General features: G+C 40.5%; 1 long non-coding RNA gene across 1 annotated transcript in view; it reads left to right on the top strand.

The window, feature by feature from the left end:
* Nucleotides 1-10,836: 10,836 nt before the first annotated feature.
* LOC131514334 (uncharacterized) overlaps nt 10,837-20,668 on the top strand; it is a 36,577-nt gene continuing 26,745 nt past the window's right edge. The window contains exons 1-2 of the long non-coding RNA XR_009263029.1: nt 10,837-10,965; nt 13,537-13,643. This is a non-coding gene — a long non-coding RNA (uncharacterized LOC131514334). The remainder of the gene's footprint in view (nt 10,966-13,536; nt 13,644-20,668) is intronic.

The following is a 20,668-nucleotide window of genomic DNA, read 5'->3' as shown; positions in this document are numbered from 1 at the left end:
ATCTTCGCCTAATAAGGAACTGGAGGTTCTTTCAACATTTTTATCCATTTTTTCCAACCTTTATCATGCTTTTCTATACCGACCGAGGTGGGGACTCATCTCTACAGAGAGCATTTGCACACACTTTATTGGGAAGATAAAGATCTAGCCTCGATATGTGTATATTAGGGATAGAAATATATATTAATTAAAGCTTCCTTTTACATGAGTAAGTGTTCATTCCTATTGGTTCCACTTTCTAGATGCTGAAAGCTGCTTTTTCCAACAAGCACCCAAATCAATTTCACCCAGATTGGGGTGACTGCCTTTGCCCAAGTGGAAACAATACTGCTCTTTCCATATTTACATCGAATTTGGGTTCTTTTTCCTTTTTTGAAAGGCAACACCCTGCGGTAGCTTACACTTTCAGCAGCTTTTAAAATAAATAGGCACGGTGGACAGCCCCAAGTTTTCATCATAAAGAAATGGTGTAACTGGCAATATATTTAAGAAAAATAAGAGAGAATAAAGACGTGTGACAAGATTCTACATTTAGGTAAAACGTTGTCTTTCACTCCCCAACCCAACCCATTTCCCCCCTCTTTTGTGTTTTCCTTCTTCCCTTTCAGAAACAGGGCTGGTTGGGGGTTGAGGGTAGCAGACCATTTAGCAGTGACACCAGGTATTTGAACACTATTACCCCAAAATAACCCTCAAATGATTCGAAGTTATATTTTACAGAGAGGACAGGAGGCAGTGCACACCTATCTCTGTCCCTCTGGTGGATTTCTTGACTTTCAAACAGTATTTGAGCTTTACTTCGTTCAAAATTCAGTTTCCTCCACCAGGTGTTCTAGCACTTGGAGGGGCTCGTGGTGGCCACATGCCCGCAATACTGAGGCTTTGCAAGGTCCCCTCTCCAACCCTGTCTATCTCATAAGAGCTGGCTGGCCCCATAGACTCATCTCAGAGATAGAAGGGGTAATTTAGTCTTAATTGCCATTTCATTTGGTTAGCTTTTATGTGTTTAAGCTGAGAAGGTGTCTTAATAATAAGCCGCAGGCAAACAGGCATGTGGCTTTTTTTTTTTTTTTTTTTTTTTTTTTAGGTTGGGGTTTGGGAGGGTTTATTAGGATCTGCTCATGCAGGCTAACTGGGGCTGTCACTCAGCGCTCTTTGCTTTATATAAATGGACAAAGGCACATGACAAGAATTGAAATGCACTGTCTGAAATGGAGATCCATGATGCTTCAGCCCTGCACAAGGGTCAGCAGCCAACACTTGCTCCCTTTTTCAAGGTGTGCAAGCGTCCCCTCCCCCACCCCCAACTTCTTGAAATTCTATATTTTGGTCTAATGAAGTCAGGAGAATGAGAGCCCAATGAAGATGAAAAGAAAGAATGGTCAACTTGATCTTTAAGTAGGAGCGTGTAAGATGAGTGCCCTTGGCACTGAGGGGCTGAGTCCCAAAATGCTTGCAGCGGAATCTTTTGTTTGCCAGGACTGAGTGAGGCCTCTATATTCCACCCACAGACGACATAAATAACAGTCTGTGGGAGTTAGGGCCTGCCCCCACGACCTAATCCCAGGCACCCCCACCTCTGAGAAGGCACAACATCCGCCCCCGCCCCAACGTGTAGAGCCCGAAGGTTATCTTGGGAATTGCCAGACTCGCTTTTCTTGTTGGATGATGTTGGTTTCCCTGTGGGTCCTAACTGAAGTGGAAAAGGATGGCCCCTTCTCAGAAGAGCCGCAAACCCCTCCCCCAACTCCCCTACTGTCAGATACGTCTTCATTCTAGGCGAAGGGACCTTCTTTCCCCGGCTTAGGTCCAGGCAGCAGACGTAAAACCTTCTCCCCTGGGAACAACGAGAAGGCTCGGGACTGGTGACCGCCTGCTCGGCCCTGCTGGTGCCAGCGCGTTTGGCCCATGTGTTTGTCTCCGTCGGGGAGAAGATCCACACGCAGCCCCCGCATCACTGCTACTTTTGGTAATGAGCTGGCCTCGAGCTGAGTACATCCACAGAATGACCTCTAGTTGTCTCGTCCCTCTAGATACTTCAAGATATCACGGAAGCGCTGGCAATCTTAACTCTCCATTCCACTCCCTATCCCATTCTGTTTTCCCGAGTGACTTCCTGATACTAAGACAAAAGGCATCCAGGGTTCATTTAGTGTTTCTTGAACCCCTGTGGAATTAGAGGATACTAAAGATCACGCAGAATGAGGGGAAAAAAAAAAAAACACTTGTATTTGTATTTAAAGGAAATTAAGCCGGGAGGGTAAAGTAGCTTTAAAGGGTCGACTTTGCCAGGGCCCTCATCTGCCTTTGAAATCTCTCCTTCCACCCAGTGTCCCAGCTTCCCACACCAGCGTCTGAACTGTAGGGAAACTCCATTTGGCCAACTGCTCCCTCTCGCCTCATCCCAACAAAAAAAAAAAAAAAAAAAAAAAAAAGCTGTCTGTCCCTGAAAGAAAAGTTGGGGAAATCATCCGCACCATATGCACATACTGGTCAGCGCTCCCTTCCATCTGCTCTGGGGTTGCTTGGCGCGCCCCTTTTCTAAAGAAACTCATCGAGGCAGGTGTGTGGCTGTGCTTGGTGTGTGTGTGTGTGTGTGTGTGCGCGCGCGCGCGGTGAGGGCGCGCGCGCGCGCAGGATTTGTTTCCGTCAGACAGTCCCCCCGCCCCCCCCCCCACCATCTTCCCTTCCCATCCAATTAATAGTCTTGAGCAATTAATAAGTGCCATCTTGCTTGACCCAAAGGCTGGGCTTTTCAGCAAAGCTAATTCCTCTTTCTCTGCTTTGCCCCTTTCAGGGAGAGCGATTGGCCACACATTCTCCAGCGGGCGCGTAATTGAATTAACTGGCCACGGCGAGTTGGAGACACGGTGACAATCGCCTGGGGCTCCCTCCCTCGAGAAACCTGTAGTGAGCATCCCAGCCTGAGCCCAAGGCCCCGCCGGCTTCCGCCCACTTGAGCTAGCTCTTAAAAGCCTTGGAGAAACCCCGCCAGCCCCGCACCCTAGAAGCTGAAGACTCTCCCTTAGCACCCAGCACTTCTGTTCTGCCTTCTGATTCCATGCTCCACACTCCAGGAGGGATTGTTCTACCGCAGTCGCTTTAGGAATCCGCAATCTTTATATCTATCATTACTGTTTTGGTTAGGATCCTGGGCTAGAAAAGAGAGTTTATTAACTGTTTCCTACAATTCAGATGCTGGCATGGGAAACTTAGGTCCCTCCCTGAGCTTCTAGGCTGGTACCATACAAGTCACCCCAGTTTTCATCCAATCCCAAACAACTCTACTGAAAGGATGTGCCACCCACTGTGTGTTTGAAGTTGGTGGACAATTACTAGCAAACAAGTGTCTACCCTAACTTTATTAAACAAGGGTTTCTCCTTTCCCTTCCCCCTCCTCCTCTTCCTTCTTTTTCCTACTTGGGATTTCCTTTGCTCCTCCAAATGGATTTTGTGTGTTTCCCTGTTACCTAAATAGATTTCCCCCACAAAATTGCCTACATAATGCTAAATGAAATGGAGTAGACTAATTATTTGGATATTTTTAACCAAAATTATTTTCTTGGATATATTCAAACCAACCAGAGTATCTTCCTTCCTGTCTCTTTTTCTCTCTTCCTCCCTTTCTTCCTTCTTTCCCTCCTTCTCTTTAGAAGGTAGAGATCAAATCTATTAAACTTATGCTTTAACAGAGTAAGTGTGTACATTATCTAATAATGAAGTTTAGTATGTTCTGCCCCAGTGGAGCATGAAGTTCCATAACCCAGACATGAGTTTGCATAATAGGAGATCATTTTCATGATTACAAAGACCCTGGCTTTGGAAGGGTAATTGTACGGGGAAACAGTGGAGCACTGAAGATGCAATATAGTAGGCAGATGTTTTTTCCACAAAGCAAAACCAGAGGTATGATCTGAATATCAGTACCTCTTTTAACCCTTCCAATCCTCTTTCCTTCCACTCTTTATTTTGGATGCACATAAAGATCAGAGGAGCCTTTAGAGAGCCCAAAGACAGCCAAGGACTGCAGCATCCTTACTTTCTTCTTAAGTGAGCTCTACACCCAATGTGGGGTTGAACTCAGGGAACTCAGGACCAAGAGTCACATAGTCTACCAATTGAGCCAGCTAGGGGCCCCTGCTGAGTCCTATCCTAGCAGTATCTGGTTCTATCCTCGCTCAAGCACCTTCCACCTCTTCTTGCGTCCCTTGCCCTCTGAATGCCTCCTCCCTGGGTAGATAAGCTTCTGAGCTCAGCCTGGGGACTCTAAGAGCCAACAACAGAGGAAGCTCTCAGGACCCTACGGGGGCAGGTGGGGGGGGGCGATCAGGGGGAGAGGAAAAGGTTCAAGTTTCACAATCTCTCAAGATTTTAATGACAATGGAAAGGTCTTATCCAAGGACCACTTTTGGTGTGAATCCTCTAATCTCTCCCATTTACTGCTCCTACCGGCAGGTAGGCGGGTGGGGACAATCCTTCAGGGAGCTAAAAGGCAAATGTTGACCACACAGTATCCCAATCCCTGGTTCATTCATTTTTCCTCATTAGTGATGTAAGATGGAGAGAGAAGAGTGTTCCAAATACCAGGAAAATTCTAGTCAGGAGCCAGGAAACTAAAACTTGGCCTAGTTACAAGGGCCAGGATAGTTCAAGAGGAAAGGTTTGGACAGCATGGACCTTTATGGGGAGGGACTCGAGGTCAGACACCCGCTCCCAGCCAAGAACGAATTGCGTGTCTTTCCTATTTCTATTAGCCTGACGCTGACCCTGAATGTTTTTGGAAAGGTTTCTTCATCCTTTTTCCAGTGATTATGTGATAACATTTCTACTTTCTCTTGGTATTCTCTCCCCTACCCCAATTCCACTTTCAACAACAGAAGGGCCACTTTGCGTAAAACGTTACCTAATTCCAAACGAGAAAAAGCAGACCAGTTTATAAAAGAGCTTTTGGGATATTTAGGGGAAATTAACATTTCTGACAGACTCTCCAGTCATTTCAGTTTAAGGGTTGTCATTGATTTTTTTTTTTTAATTCCTTTTTCTTCCTTTCCTTTTTTTTTTTTTTTTAAACCTCCTCCATCACGACCCTACCCCGCCCTCCGCGCTGTTTGTCAAAAGCCTAACGCGGATCTGTATTCCGCTTTAGCCTTGCAGCCGACAGGCAACACGGATTCCATAACCGTACAGAGAAGATGCATTTGCAAGCAATTAAAAAGCCTTGCGAGGGGCGCCTGGGTGGCGCAGTCGGTTAAGCGTCCGACTTCAGCCAGGTCACGATCTCGCGGTCCGTGAGTTCGAGCCCCGCGTCAGGCTCTGGGCTGATGGCTCGGAGCCTGGAGCCTGTTTCTGATTCTGTGTGTCCCTCTCTCTCTGCCCCTCCCCCGTTCATGCTCTGTCTCTCTCTGTCCCAAAAATAAATAAAAAAACGTTGAAAAAAAATTAAAAAAAAAAAAAAAAAAAAAAAAGAATATCCCCAAGGTTTAAAAAAAAAAAAAATAAAAAAAAAAAAAAATAAAAAGCCTTGCGAATGTATTAGTCGAAAATTAAATAGAGGAACTCTCGTCTGAAGTCTTGTCTTTGATAACAGTGAAACTTGGAGCTGAGGCCCTCATCTGCGAGGGCAGACCCCTCGCCCGTGTGTAGCAGCTGCCGAGTTGCACCCAGGCATGGCACGGGCTCGCCCACCCTCTCCCGGTGCACCGATAGAACCAGCCTCGCCAGCCCTGCGGAGTCAGAGGGCGCTCACCCCCCTGCAGCCGCGCGAGCCCGGGAGGGCGCGGCGCTCTCGGGAGGGGGGGATGGGGGCTGGCTGGCTGCGCTCTTTGAGGCAGGGAGCCGGCTCTCTGGCTCGCCGGCTCAGGCTTCGCTCTCCCTGGGGAAACTTGCTCCTTTCCGCAAAGAAACCTGTGAGCTAAGGAAGGGCCACGCTCTGTCCTCTCCCGCCTCCTTCAGTGTTAAACCTTGTAGGGCGTAAGGGGTTTCTGAGGCTTGAGGGTCGTGTATGGAGCCCTCCTGTACTAAGCACTTTCACTAGGATTGACTCATTTGGTCCTGAGAACACTCCTCTCCCCACAGCGCAAGTAGGGAGGATTTGTATAGTTATGGCTTTGTTTTTACAGAGCAAAGAATAACAACAAATAACAGCAAGGATTAGCATTTGTTGAGCACTTACTATTGTTAGGCTCCTTACAAGCACTGTATCCTTTGATCCTGAAAACAGCCTTCTGAGGTAGGTATAGCTTGTACTAACAATTGTTTGAGGTAATGGGGGTCTAAGTGCAAGGAGGGAAACTGCCCGACTCTTCTTCCTCTGGCAGGTAGGCAAGCCTCCAAAGTGAGGCTTGAAAAGGTAGGAGTAATGGCCAAGGGGTCCCTAAATCTTCTGGCCTGTGCTGTTCGTACTGAAACTTTTCCACATTTTAAATTCCCTTCTTTGTATCTCTTGTCTCCATTCTTTTCTAGATGCCTGACAGAAATCCCCCACCTGGAGGCCCGGCCCAGGTTTTTTGTTTTGTTTTGTTTTGTTTTTTCCGGAGACATGCCATCTTGACGTCTTCCAGCGGAAGTCTTCCGGACTCCGGAGGCCTCAAATCCAGTCTCTCTGAGCCTATCCCTCTCTTCTCTGGTGATGACTGTGTGCCCGGCGTCCAGAGCCTGTTACCTGCCCTGGTCTGTCTGTCGCGGGCCCTACCTCTGGGAGTCGGTGGCTAGCCTGCTGCGAAACTGCTGAACGCGGCCAGAGCCAGGCCACAGGCGACCGGAGGTTTCCACCAGTCTACTGCAGCACCTGCTCCCAGTGGGTCCAGTGGCGTCCACCTGTCTGTGGATCCAGCCCTAGATTCCAGGACCCCCTTGTAACCTCTGCAATCACAGGGTCTGGGCTTCAATCCCTATTCTACCGTAGCCAGTTATTTCATTTTTGACCTGTAAAACGGGAAAAAGACTCTGAACTCTTAGCTTATCAGGATGTTGTGAGGCTCAAGGGAGTATATATATTCCTTGGCTGCAGGGAAGTTCTTAAGAAATGTTGGGTATTATTATTTGAAAGGATGGGGGTGGCTAAGGAGGTTAAGTGAAGAAAGACATTATTAGCAGGGCACGCTTGCTTCCCTAGAGTTGGTTTTTGTAGCCCTGGACAGATGGCACCAAAGAAAATCCAGCTGGGGGGAGCTGTAGGAGGTCATTAGGTCCTACCCTTTGCTGAACCAGACAGCTAAGCAAGTGACAAGGCCAGGGCTGGAGCTGGAACTCTGAAAGTTGCATCCACTCAGTCCAAAGCCTCTCACTCAGGATCCAGGGAAGGGACAGCTCAGTCCTCCTCCCCCACACCTCAATTCCTTTCCCTTTATGGCTAATTACTTCCAGTATTTGCTCCTGGCTTAATTAACATTGTGGTCTTTTAAATTTTAGAGTTTCATTTTTTCTTCTTCTCTCCCTTTCTTCCCTTCCCTCCCTCCTTCCTTCTCCCTCTCCATACCCTTCCCCTTCTCTTTCTCTCCTCATCCTTCTTGTTCTCCTGGCCTCCCACTCCCTCAAGGGATTGTGTTCTGGTCTAGCTCCCTTCCTTCCAATGTCCACAGGTTTCTGTCTCTCTTTTGCTTCCATATCTTGGGCATCTTCTCAGTGACATGGGGGCTGTGAGAGTGTGTGCTTCTCCATTTTAATACTTCAAGTTCTTGTCACCCTAGTGCATATCTCATCACCTACCTTCTAACTGACCCCTGTTGATGTGTCTGGTTGCTGACCCTAAGCCCCTGCCTCTTCTCCCTGTTAGTAGCCTTGAGGAGCTTTGAGGCAATCAAGGCCTCCTGTTTTTGTTTTTGTTTTTTTTTTTTTTTTTTTCTAAAAGAGCTTTGTCTTCCTCTTCTGTCAATTACCCCAGCAAGCCTCTCAGAGGTCCCGTTTATTTTTCCATTGACCTTTTCTTCCTTATGTACTGGAACAATGCCTTATTATTTTATTTATCTTAATCTCTGGTGCAATCGCCCTTTATTCTTCAACTTGGCTGCGCTAGTGTTTGCCTTTACACTTTCTTGACTTCATTATGTAATCTTGCCGAATCTCCACGCTCTGTGCATGCTGTTTAGACCTCACGTCTGTCTTTTACTTACCCTTGAATAGTTTTGTTTTGAAACTCCTGGTCCATCCATATTTACCTTATTCCTTTGTTTCCTACTATCTGCTGCCTGGAATGTTCAGGGACATTGTCCAGAAATTTGTAACAGTTCTGCTTTATTACATATCTTACCTAACAGGACAGTCCATTACAATTTTTTTTCCTACTTTGGCCTGTCATTTTTGGTGGCCTGAGGTAATGCCCCTTCTGCCCAAGTCAGTTCTGGTTATAGGCATCATATGGGCATTAGACACAATTGCTAGGATGAACTGATCTCTTTTGATTTCCCTTTGAACAGTGGAGGATGGTGAAGGATGTGTAAATTCTGCCACTGACTGGCTCTGTGACTTCAGGCAAGTCACTTAACCACTCTGCTGTCTTTCACAGCCAGGTTGTATTAAATGGGGATAAATATATATGAATCAACTTTGTAATTGTTAGTGTGCTTTACAATGATTAGGTAAGATTTGCAAATCACCTTCTTGCTTGTAGAACAACCCTTCTCATGGGTTTGTATCAACCCTAATAGTGATAAAGCGTATTGCTTCTCTTCCATGACCCATCCTTTCCAACATTAAATTCTGCTTTCTCTGTCTTCAATGTAAACATTTCTACTGATTTCCATGTCAGAGCACTATCTTTTGAATTTTAGATTCAGAAGGGACAACTTTGTGTATTCTCCATTCTGGTATCATGAACAGCCTTGAGGGAATCTATAAGCATACTCCTGAATTCATTCCCTCTGTCTTCCAATGTTCTCTCCAAAGGATGGAAGTAGAAATCCCAGAAACACCGTATCACCACTACTGCCCTTTGGTAATCCTCTATTAATATTTTTTCCTGCTCTCAATCACTCACTCCCTTTCTCTCTCTCTGTCTTCAGATAAAGCACCTTTACTGAAGAAGTTACTGCAGAAGGGAAGACAACCACTCTAATGATTCTTGGAATCTTGTCCCCTTAGGCATATCCTGCCACTCTGGCTGGGAATGGGTCATGTCTTGGAATGTCCATTTTAGGAAGTTCGGTGAAATGGGGACGGTATAGGTTAATGTAAATCTTCAGATGTAAAAATAACACCTCTCAAGCCCTCCTTTTTGGAAAATTAGAGACCAAATCTAGCATTGAGACTTCTCTCTAGTATAAGGCATTGGAAACACATATAGACTGTGATGTATTAAATATGTACTACATATTAGAAATACCTGTAATGAATGCAGACATTCTGATAAATAATACAGTGTAAGGTTCTTTGTATGATTGAACACTATCTACTTCTCATATATTTATGTGCCAGCAGTTAAAGAGAACAGGTTTCTTTCCCTAGTTAAACACGTTGAAACAGCATTAGGTCTTTTTAGGAGTGTGTTCCAACCTGAATGCTAAGATTTAGATGGTGACAAAACTAAGCACATGTAGATGCTGTTCTCTGGCACATCCAGTTTTGACTTAGAAAAGGAAGCTCTTTCATTAATTATCTAGACTCTGGCAAGGGAGGAGGAGGAGTAATGCAGAATGTTAGAGAGACCTCATTCTAATGTACTTTTCATTTACAAGGTCAAGTGTGTCTCAGGTATAGTCGACAGCAAAGTTCAAAATCCTTGAGATGCAGAAATTGTATACCTTGGCAATGGGTTTATTTACCATTGTTGTATAGATTGTGGTGGCCAAAATAACCCAAGAGCATTATTTTAAAAGGTCTGGGATTTTAAGTTGTTCATTCTAACATTTTTTCTCCCTTTTCAAAATCAGCAATCCAAAGATCACTCCAAAATCTGTGATTTTCCATAGTACACGGAACTTACTCATATTTCCACAGAAAAATAAGACTACTGGCCTATTAAAAAATAAGTGTAGAAAGTTCATCTTGTCCCTTCCCAAGATGGTATATCTAGCATGAGACAGAGGCTATTTTATGTTTCTTGCTAGGTTGGAAAGAATGCCACTTGTGTGGCTTTGAACGACAGAGTTAAAGTTCTTATGACACCATAATATCTATTCTCAGAAATGATTCACTGATTGGAAACAAGAAATGTTAAATGATAGGGGTGTCTGGGTGACTCAGTTGGTTAAATGTCTGACTCTTGATTTCGACTCAGGTCATGATCTCACAGTTCATGGGATTGAGTCTGAGTTAGGGTCTGCACTGACTGTGGAGCCTGCTTGGGATTCTCTTTCCTTCTCTCTCTGCCTCTCACCCCTCATTCATTCATTCTCTCTCTCTCTCTCTCTCTCTCAAAATAAATAAATAAACTTAAACAAAAAGAGAGAAATGTTAAAGGATGGAGGGAAGGATCATCTTAACACCTAATTACAGAACTCTTTACCATGAAGTCAGTATGTTACATTATAGGGAGAGGACTTAATGAAAAGAGTGACAAAAAAAAAAAAATCCAGAGTTCCTTTTAGCTGCGAAACTTTCATTTTCTTTTATTCTACTTAGAAATGCCCCTAGTCAGTGTGTCTCTAGCAAATAGACACGATCAATTTCAAGTTGTCTGTAACTGTACGGTGCTATGCCTAGGTACATGTGGCTATTGAGTACCATTTTGGACTGAATTGTTCCCTCCAAAATTCGTATATTAAAGTCATAATCCCCAATGTGACTATATTTGGAGATGGGGCCTTTAAGGAGGTAATTAAGGTTGTATGAGGTCATAAGAGTGGGGCCCTAATCCAATATGACTCATGTCCTTCTAATAAAAGGAAGAGAAACCAGGAATGTGTACCCACAGAGGAAAGACCATGTGAGGACACAGCAAGAAGGTGGCCATCTGCAAGCCAAGAAGAGAGGCTTCTGGAGAAACCAAACCTGCTGACCCCTTGATCTTGGACTCTAGCCTCCAGAACTGTAAGAAAACAAATTTCTGTTGTTTAAACCTCCCAGCCTGTGACATTTTGTTATGGCAGCCCTAGAAGACTAATCCAAACACTTTGAGAAAAAGTTATACTAAACTAAACCACCCCCCTAACCCCCAAATAGTTTCTGACATCCAGGAGTTGAGCTAGCATTATCCACTAGGCCATGGTGTTGCTATAGGCTGGCCTAACTCACGGTCAGGTCTTGGTGTTCTGTTGAACACAAGCCATCTCACAGAACATCAACATTACATAGGGCCACTCTGTGACCATGGTAGATGAAGATGGAAACAAGACTACTCTGTAATCATATGTGAACATAGACAAGACATGAACATTTTTTCACACCTGAAAACACCCAATATACTCCTTTCTTGGCTAATGTGAGTTACTGCTGCTTCTTTACTAATTACAGTTTTGCCTTTAGTCTTCCCTCAATGTAAAATGTTTATCGAGAAACCTAATCACAAAGTTTTCCCCTCTTTCTGAGAACACTCAATCCAGTGTGAACCTCTGCTTCTCGCACCATTCCTGAAATCACCTAACCAAAGTTAAAATCCTATAATACATTTTTTCTAATGCACTTTGTAGAAAGTTTCCATGACTTCCCATGGTGTTCATACAAGTTATAAACCCATTTTCTTCAACTACAAGTGTGTGTTTGGTGATTTTTGGCTAAAAGGCATTAGCAATTTGAAATCAAGCTAGCCCAAATTGAGATGTGCTATAAGTATAAAACACACACTTGATTTTCATACACTTATTTGAAAAAGAAAAGTTAAATATCTCATAATTTTTGTATTGACCGCAATGATAATATTTTGATATATTGATAAATATATTAAAAGGAAATTTACTTGTTCCTTTTTTCTTTTTAAAATATGGAAAACTTAAAATGACTTATGTAACCTGCATTTTATTTCTGTTGAACAGCAATTGTTTATAATGTCCCATAAAAAGTGAATCATTGGCAATTCTGAGCAAAAGAAGCTTACTATTTATTTTTCTTTACAGGATTTATTAGTCAGATTAGAACATGCTGCACTTTGGTAACAAATAGCTCCCAAATCTCTGTGGCTTAACACAACAGAAGTTTATTATGCTCAAATGTACACTTCATTGTGGATTTGGACACCCCACCAAGGCTGCTATCCTCCATATGGAGGCTCAGGCATCTAGTGAGATCTTTATCTGTGCATTATCACAAGGTGGAGGTTGCAGAGGGTTCTGGAAGTTCTGGCACAGGTAAACAAGTTCTTTGTTCCAGAAACACATTGGCCAGATCTAGTTATGTGGCTGTGACTAACTACAGGCCAAGGAAAGAGTATAATCTTTCTATATACTCAGAAGAAGGAGAGAACTACAGATAAGGAGCAATAGTTATATCTCCCAGATGAGGAGAAATGTAAATAGAAATGCATGTTCTATGTCTTAGTTTAACAAAAATGTGTGATATATTTGATATATGCCTAATGTATTTTATTTTGACTCATATTTCTATGAAAACATCTTAATGCCTCAAGGTACTTAATGCAATGTGTGGTTACCAATAGCTCACAACTCCTTACATCTTTTTCTCACACTCTGATGAACTTTAAAACACAGTTCAAATTTTGTTTGAAAGCAGTATGCAATTGGAATAAATGGAAGAAATTTTCAAGATCAGCGATATTTTTAAGTTGGTTAATCAGGCTCTATGTCCATCTATATCTATTTCCATCTTTCTATATATACCTATGCATACTTGTATATACATGCACACTCATATATATATATATATATATATATATATATATATATATATATATGTATTACTGTATTTAACAAGGTTTCATAATATTCAAAACAAATGTGATCCTGGAGATTTCATTAGTTAGAATCCTCCCATCTGCAGAAGGGATTCCTAAAATGCAGGCGAACTTGCCTTTATCTTCAAAGGTTTCCTCCTAGCATCAGAAAAGTTGTTTGTAGTAAGCCCAGGGGAGGGAGGAGGGTCTGACAAGCTTTCTCCTCCCCTTTTGTGGCTGAACTGAGAAGCCTTCTAGTATAACTAATTTTACCAATATAGATCAGTAGGTTAATTTCTGAAGGAGGCAAGCCTATGGCTGTGTGGGGTATAAGAAAGAAAGAGGTGGGGGGAGTCAGCACTTGATTTCCTCTCCCGCCTTCTTTCTCTCCTCTCTCTCCAGGGTCTGCCACTGCCCTTATAGACTTCTAGCCCCCAGCGCACAGCCTAAGAGAAAGGAGCTGTCCGTTCAGTACCAGGACCACGTGCAACCTGCCCGCCAAAACACAAAGAACTGAAATATTAATTAAAAAAAGCCAATCTGCTCAATCCTCCGCCCGCAGGCAGGCTCTAACGGAAAACCGCATATGCTTTCCTTTTCTCCTTAATAAATCTTCATGTGGGCATTAAAATACCTAAAAGGATTAGTCATTAAATGCTTGTACATTTGGCTTAATTCGCAAGAAACTGTATGTCACAGGGTTACATCAGAACTGCAGTTTAATCTAATTTGCAGTATTTGCGTAAATGCTCTATTTCTTCTGCTGATTGTTACAGAGGATAATATTAATATCCCAAGTGTCCAGAGGGAGAAGGTTAACACACCAGTACGGAAATGAGCTGGATGCTGACTGATGTACAAAAATATCAAAGCTTCTTTTAAGGTAAAACACAAAAAAAGAATAAATGAGAGTGTGGCTTTTCCTCCTCAAGCTGCATTTATTATTATTATTTATTATTTGATCCTTGGGTAATAAGGAAAATGCGTTTTTTGAAAAGGATTTTTGCACTTCAGTTGAGTATGCTGTCCTACATATTGCATTCAAAAGCTGTGTATATGGAGACAGTGAAACAACTCTTCAAAGGATTTAATTGCAGAATCATTCTTACTTTCTTCTCAGACATTGCTCTTGTAGCAACAACATCCAGTCCAGTTATATGAACCATTCCTTTCCCCACCCTCCTCCAAACATTTCTCCTTTCACTGAACTACTTACTGGATGATGCATTGTTGTCTGTATTATGCATCAACATCTGGCCCTGATAGTTTATCTTTTGGTGTTCCTACTTATTTTTGTACATAAAATAATTCTAATTTTACTGGACAGTAAGTCCCCAGGCAAAAGGGATCAAACCCCTAACATCTATCTAGAAAAATAATTTTATTCATTAAGTACATGTTTATTGATTACTCTGAGCACTCTGCTGGTTTTCACTGAAATATTTTTTCAATATTTCATTGAAATAATTTTTTATTACATATTTGGGACACATCTCAAATTAATGAAAGGAGCCCTTAATTTGGGTTAGTTCTTGCTTTCTTTTGCCAGAATGCTCATGCCAGAATACAATACAAGCTAATATATTTATTAAAATGCATTTAAAAGTCAAAGCTCACATTAATTTTAGTAGAATTAGTTGTTAATAATATAAGGTATTTGGGGCACTTAGATGGCTTAGTCAGTTAAGCATCCAACTTTGACTCAGGTCATGATCTCACAGTTCACGGGTTCAAGCCCCGTGTTAGGCTCTGTGCTGATAGCTTAGAGCTTGGATTGATAGCTCACGCTTCAGATTCTGTGTCTCCCTCTCTCTCTCTGCCCCTCCTCAGCTAATGCTTTGTCTCTCTCTCTCTCTAAAAACATTAAAAAATTTAAAAAAGATATTTGAATATGAATATCAAATATGAAGTCAACATTTGATTGCCCCAACTTTATCTATTGGTGAAAAGCAGCCTCAGACTGGTAGAGTCCATTTCAATTTAGGGTTTTCTCTGTCCATGATGTAGTGTATGACATAGACATTTGATTAGCAGGAAATACTCTATTGGTATATTGTACAGGTGGTGAAAAAAAAGGAGATTAATGGACAAGTTGAGGCATTCCTTGGAATAGAAGAAGTTTTTCAGGGGATTCAAAATAACAGTATTTATAATTGAGCCAATATACATTATCATACATGATGAGTGAATGTCTGTCCATGGTGGTAAAAGGGGCACTTGTTTTATCTATTCCTGGTCCAGTCACTTATTTTCATACCCATAGCAAATCTCTTGGTCTCTAATCCTCATCTCTTATGTTAAGCAGTTATATCAGGCATCTTTAAGACTTCTTCATGCTCTGAGTGAATATCTTCAACTTTTGAAGTTTTTATTCCATGTCCTATTGTGACATTTGTTTTTAAGTAAAAGGTGTCTTCTTCTTTTTTTTTTTTTAAATGTTTTTATTTATTTTTGAGAGAGAGACAGAGAGACAGAGCATGAGCAGGGGAGGAGCAGAGATAGAGGGAGACACAGAATCCAAAGCAGGCTCCAGGCTCTGAGCTGTTAGCAAAGAGCCCAACTTTGGGCTCATGAAATCTTGACCTGAGCCAAAGTCCTGGCTAAGCCACCCATGCGCCCATTTAAAGGTGTCTTCTTTGGGGCACCTGGATGGCTTAGTCAGAGAAATGTGTGACTCTTGATCTCGTGGTTGTGAGTTTGAGCTCCATGTTGGGTGTAGAGATTACATAAAAATAAAATCTTAAAAAAAATTGTCATCTTTGAGTCGCTTTTTAGTTTGTTTCAAATACAAATAAATAATATGGAAAATATGATCAATAATCAGAGCTGAAATCATCAGATTACTTCAGCTTTTACTTATTTTCTCAATTTATGGTTTATCTGTTATTTTTACTCCTATCTCCTTTATCTTGTATTATTACTGAATAATTAATTCTTTGTTAAAACATGAATGATTATCATTGCTTTCTTAATAGTTAATAAGGGTCATGATGATTTATCATCAAAATTTTGTTTTTATTTGAAGAAACTGATTATACAAAATTAAACTGATTCTGATACTAAATTCTTGTATTTTGCCCTCTGTTACATGTAAGTTTAACATGTTAACTTTCAATAATTTAATTAAATTAAAAATTCATTAGCAAATACCTATCTTATTTATACCTAATACTTCATTAGATAGTGAGGGAGGCATTAAAAAGTGTATAAAGCATAACTTTCAGTATTTGGGGAACTTACAGTCTAGTTGAGGAAATAATATTCCCATATTTAAAAAGTTAATTAAGAATACAAAACCAATTATATGAATGGCAAAATGTAACAAATATGATATCATAAAGTGGGCATTGTGGTTTAGGTTTGTTTTCTGGGACTTGGTGGAGAGGGAAATTCTAACACAACATAGTCATAGCCTTAACATTGATATATGGCATTAAAAATCAAAGCCTATAGGGGTCCCTGGGTGGCTCTGTAGGTTAAATGTCTGACTTAAGCTCAGGTCATGATTTCACAGTTCATGAGTTCAGGCCTGGCATCAGGCTCTGTGCTCACAGCTTGGAGCCTGGGGCTTGCTTCAGATTCTGTGTTTTCCCCTCTCTCCTCCTTCCCTACTCATGCTCTGTTTCTCTCTGTCTCTCGGAAATAAATAAATGTTAAAAAAAATCAAAGTTGTAGAATCATAATAATTTATTCACATTTTCAAGCTGTAACTCTTGTTTGACAGATAATTTTTTTCTCCCACTTTTATATTAAAACATGAGTATCATTTCTTTTTTAATTAACTAATTTTTAAATTTATATCCAAGTTAGTTAGCATATAGTGCAACAATTTCGGGAGTAGATTCTTCGATGCCCTTTACCCATTTAGCCCATCCCCCCTCCCACAACCCCTCCAGCAACCCTGTTTGTTCTCTATATTTAAGAGTCTCTTATGTTTTGCCCACCCCCCCGTTTTTATATTATTTTTGCTTCCCTTCCCTTATGTTCATCTGTTTTGTTTCTTGAATTCCTCATATGAGTGAAGTCATATGATATTTGACATCATATGATGTCTTTCTCTGATGGACTAATTTTGCTTAGCATAATACCCTCCAGTTCCATCCCCATAGTTGCAAATGACAAGATTTCATTCTTTTTGATTGCTGAGTAATACTCCATTGTATATATTAAAACATGGGTATCATTTCTGTTTTGTTCTTTACATTAAGCCTTGTTCTTTCCAGGAAAATCTTATGTTTTATTTGCTCTAAGAAGGGAAATGATACTCACATTCAAAGGATAAACCCCAACTTCCAAGGGATTGCTTGGATAATAACTGGATAAGAGAATTACATTAGGGCAGAAGTATGGGTCATAATCGTATCACACCAAAAGTTAGAGCCAAGTTCGGTGAATTTTGTTTGTATAAGGTCATTTTCAGGCCAGCTCTACAATTAGGTTTCCTTAAATAAGGACGATATTCTTGTCACTGAACAATAAATTGAGTTTTTTTAAGACAATACTCTAGCAAATAGAGTACCATAGAGCCAGAAATTAGACTTGATGTGGAATGAATTGAGATAAATAACTCCTAATTAAAATAATGACAATTCAAATATGTGAACCATAAAATTGATTGTATGAGCTTTTAGGCTAAGGATATTGCTTTTTAACAAGTGCATCATTTCTAATGCACTGATAATTCTAGGGAGGGAAGTTTTGTAGAAACATCTACAAGACTCTTTAATATCATCTGTCATCTACAAAAATACATAGCATTTACATCTAATTTGTATTTTTAACAATTATTTTGAGAAAGTTCTTGCTATGACAAACACTTTTTTGCTAATACATTCTGTCTGTTACATTTGATACACATTTACAAACTCTGAAAAGAGAATTTAGGGTAACGGATGCCATAATAATTTAAAAATATGTACTATGTGCTATATAATGGCTTTGTTTAAATAATGTTTAAACTGTAGTTTTAAATTTCAAAATATGGGGTATGTTCAGTGTAGACCCAGAATATGTATATAAAAACTTAGGACCTAAGTCCAAAATATAAATATACATCATATGGAGTTTTTAAAACTTGTCTGCAAAATCTTTTGCACTTTTTCCATCAAGGTGTGTGTGTGTGTGTGCGTGCGTGTGTGTGCATGCGGGTGTGTGTGTATTGCTTTTCCTTGGATCTAAGCTGACTTTTGCTATTGTTTTTAGATAACAGAATGCTGTGGAGGTGATAATGCATGACTTAAAAAACTAGAAAGGCTTCCTCCTGTGGGCTTGGATTCTTGCTGTGGAACTCTTTGTTTTCTTATTCAGCCTAAGAATTCCTGTAGTATTCTTAAAAAATGTTAAAGTGAGGAAGAAGCAATAAGTGATGTTAGAGTTTTGTAATATTTTCCAAACAAAATTTTATAGTTCAAGGTGTCATTTCTTGTTTCTTCCTGTTTTTGCATGTTTGTGTGTCCGTCTTTTTTGATGCTCTCCACTAGATATATTAAAGTCCTTATACCGTTCTCAGTCTAGGTGAAGATGAACAAAATGCCTTAAAGCTAGTTGGTCTAACAGCTGACTGGAGTGGTGACTGCCATGGTGTCTGACTCTAACCTGCTTTCCTTGGGAAATAAATAGACCTACTTTGCCTTACTCAGTCCCCACAGAAATGTAGCTCTTAATAATGTTTGGTTTGGCATATAATATATTCTGGATACTGTGCTAACTACTTTATATATATTGTCTTTTTATTCATCACCAAAATTCTGTGAAGTATTCATTATTGTTGCCCATGAGGAAATTGGCTTAAAAGATTAAGTCACTTTCCCAAGATGACTTGTATTGTAAGGACAGCAGCCAGGATTTAAACATAATTATCTTCCTCCAGAGTCTGAGATTATTTCATTTCCTCAGAATCTTGTCAAGTAACACACACACACACAGCCATTGGTAGAGCCATTAAGAAAAACAGCGTAGAGGTTCCTCAGAGGAATAAAAATAGAACTACCACTAGATCTAGTAATTCCATTTCTGGGTGTATAGCCAAAGGAATTAAAATCACTACCTTCAAGGGGATATATGTAGTTTTATGTTTATTATAGCATTATTCACAATAGCAAGATATGGAAACAACCTAATGGCTGTCAATGGGTGAATAAAGAATGTGGGGCGTGTGTGTGTGTGTATAAAGTATATATCATGCAATTTTACTGTATATATTCCATTATTGTATGAATTATAATTCTATATGAATATTATATGTATATAATGGAATATTATTCAGTCTTTAAAAAGAAGGAAATCTTGTCATTTGTGAAAATGTGGATAAACCTGAGGACATTATGTTAAGAAGATAAGCCAGACATGGGGAGACAGATACTGCATTATCTCACTTGTATGTGGAATCTGGAAAAAAAAATTGGAAGAAGAAGAAGAGGAAGAAGATAAAGAACATGAAGAAGGAGGAGGAGGAGGAGGAGGAGGAGGAGGAGGAGGAGGAGAAGGAGAAGGAGGAGGAAGAGAAGAAGAACTCATAGTTTCAGAAAGTAGAATGATGGTTACCAAGCCTGGGGGGAGCAGGTCATGGGGAGTTATGATTTAATGGGTACAAAGTTTTAGTTTTGCAAGACGAAAAGTATTTCGGAGATGGATGATGGTGAAGGTTGCACAACAATATGAATGCAATTAATACCATTGAGCTGTAAACTTGAAAATGGTTAAGATACTAAATCTTGCTATGTGTATTTTAACACAATAAAAAAATGGAAAACAATTAAAGAAAATTGTGCATTTATTATGTTCTTGCTTAACCATTCCTATTGTAGTCATCACTCAGCTTCAACAGAAGAGAGAAAAACACTATCCCAAGTGTAAAAGAACAACAAGATGGCAAAAATCTTTGTCTTGAATGGCCACACTAAACAGACCTGTCCCACTGGTGTGAGCCACTTTTTATCTGGACTATTACGTGTGAGAGAAATGAACTGCTCTCATCAAAGCCATTGTATTTTTATATTTATTTGGTACCACAGTTTAGCCTATAAAACAATTCAGTCTTCTAAGGTTAGTTTTATTACTCAGAAGTTAAGTTATCATTCTGAGATTACACAGATCTATTTGCCTGTGTTCAAATCCCATGCTTGTTCTACTGCAGCGCACTAGTTCCATACACAATGGGAGGAGTCCTAGGAGCTACAGTGAGATAGATTTTTGGGAGCTCACTGAACATTAGACAAATATAGTCTAAATGTGGAAGCTGTTTGGGGGCTTTCTTTGCACACTGAGTCCAGATCTATCCAACTATTCTGAGAAATTTGTGTGTGATAGGCATTTTGCTAATCATTGGAATTAAAAGATGAGTAAGATCCAGCCTCTGTCTTTGGACTGCCATGTCAGTCAGTATTATGACAGGAAAGATGATGCCAAGATGATGCAAATAATGAGACTTTTATGAAACAACTATTTATAAAGATGTGACTTAGGTTAAAGGAATGAAGGATATTGAGTTACCCAAGGAAAAACAATTGTAGGAGGCCACAGTAGATGTAAAAGAAGGAGATCACTGCTAGGACTAAAGGAGAAGATCAAAGAAATACTGTTATTAGAGACTGGCGAGAGCTGAGTCAGACCTAAAGGGGTTCTGAACAGGAGCTGAGACACAACTTCTGCAGAAGACACTGTGCCATTGTTGTCACCCACTGACCAACCCAAAGGGAAAAAGTGGTCACAGAGTCCAAATGATACAGATTACAGGGTAAGCATACTGGGGTGCAGAGAAGAGCATAGTATGGTGGAGAATAATCTTTTTATTCCCAGAGGAAGCTAATTGAGAAAAACTAGATTGTTTTATAATCTACTTTAGGAGGTGGGAATGGGTCAGTGACCATATATGTCGATAGACAGAATATAATTTTAGGCATGCATTTT

This window comes from Neofelis nebulosa, chromosome 6 (genome assembly GCF_028018385.1).
Source record: "Neofelis nebulosa isolate mNeoNeb1 chromosome 6, mNeoNeb1.pri, whole genome shotgun sequence".
NCBI lineage: Eukaryota > Metazoa > Chordata > Mammalia > Carnivora > Felidae > Neofelis > Neofelis nebulosa.
The sequence above is the reverse complement of the archived record's forward strand: the minus strand, read 5'-3'. Positions and strand labels throughout refer to the sequence as shown.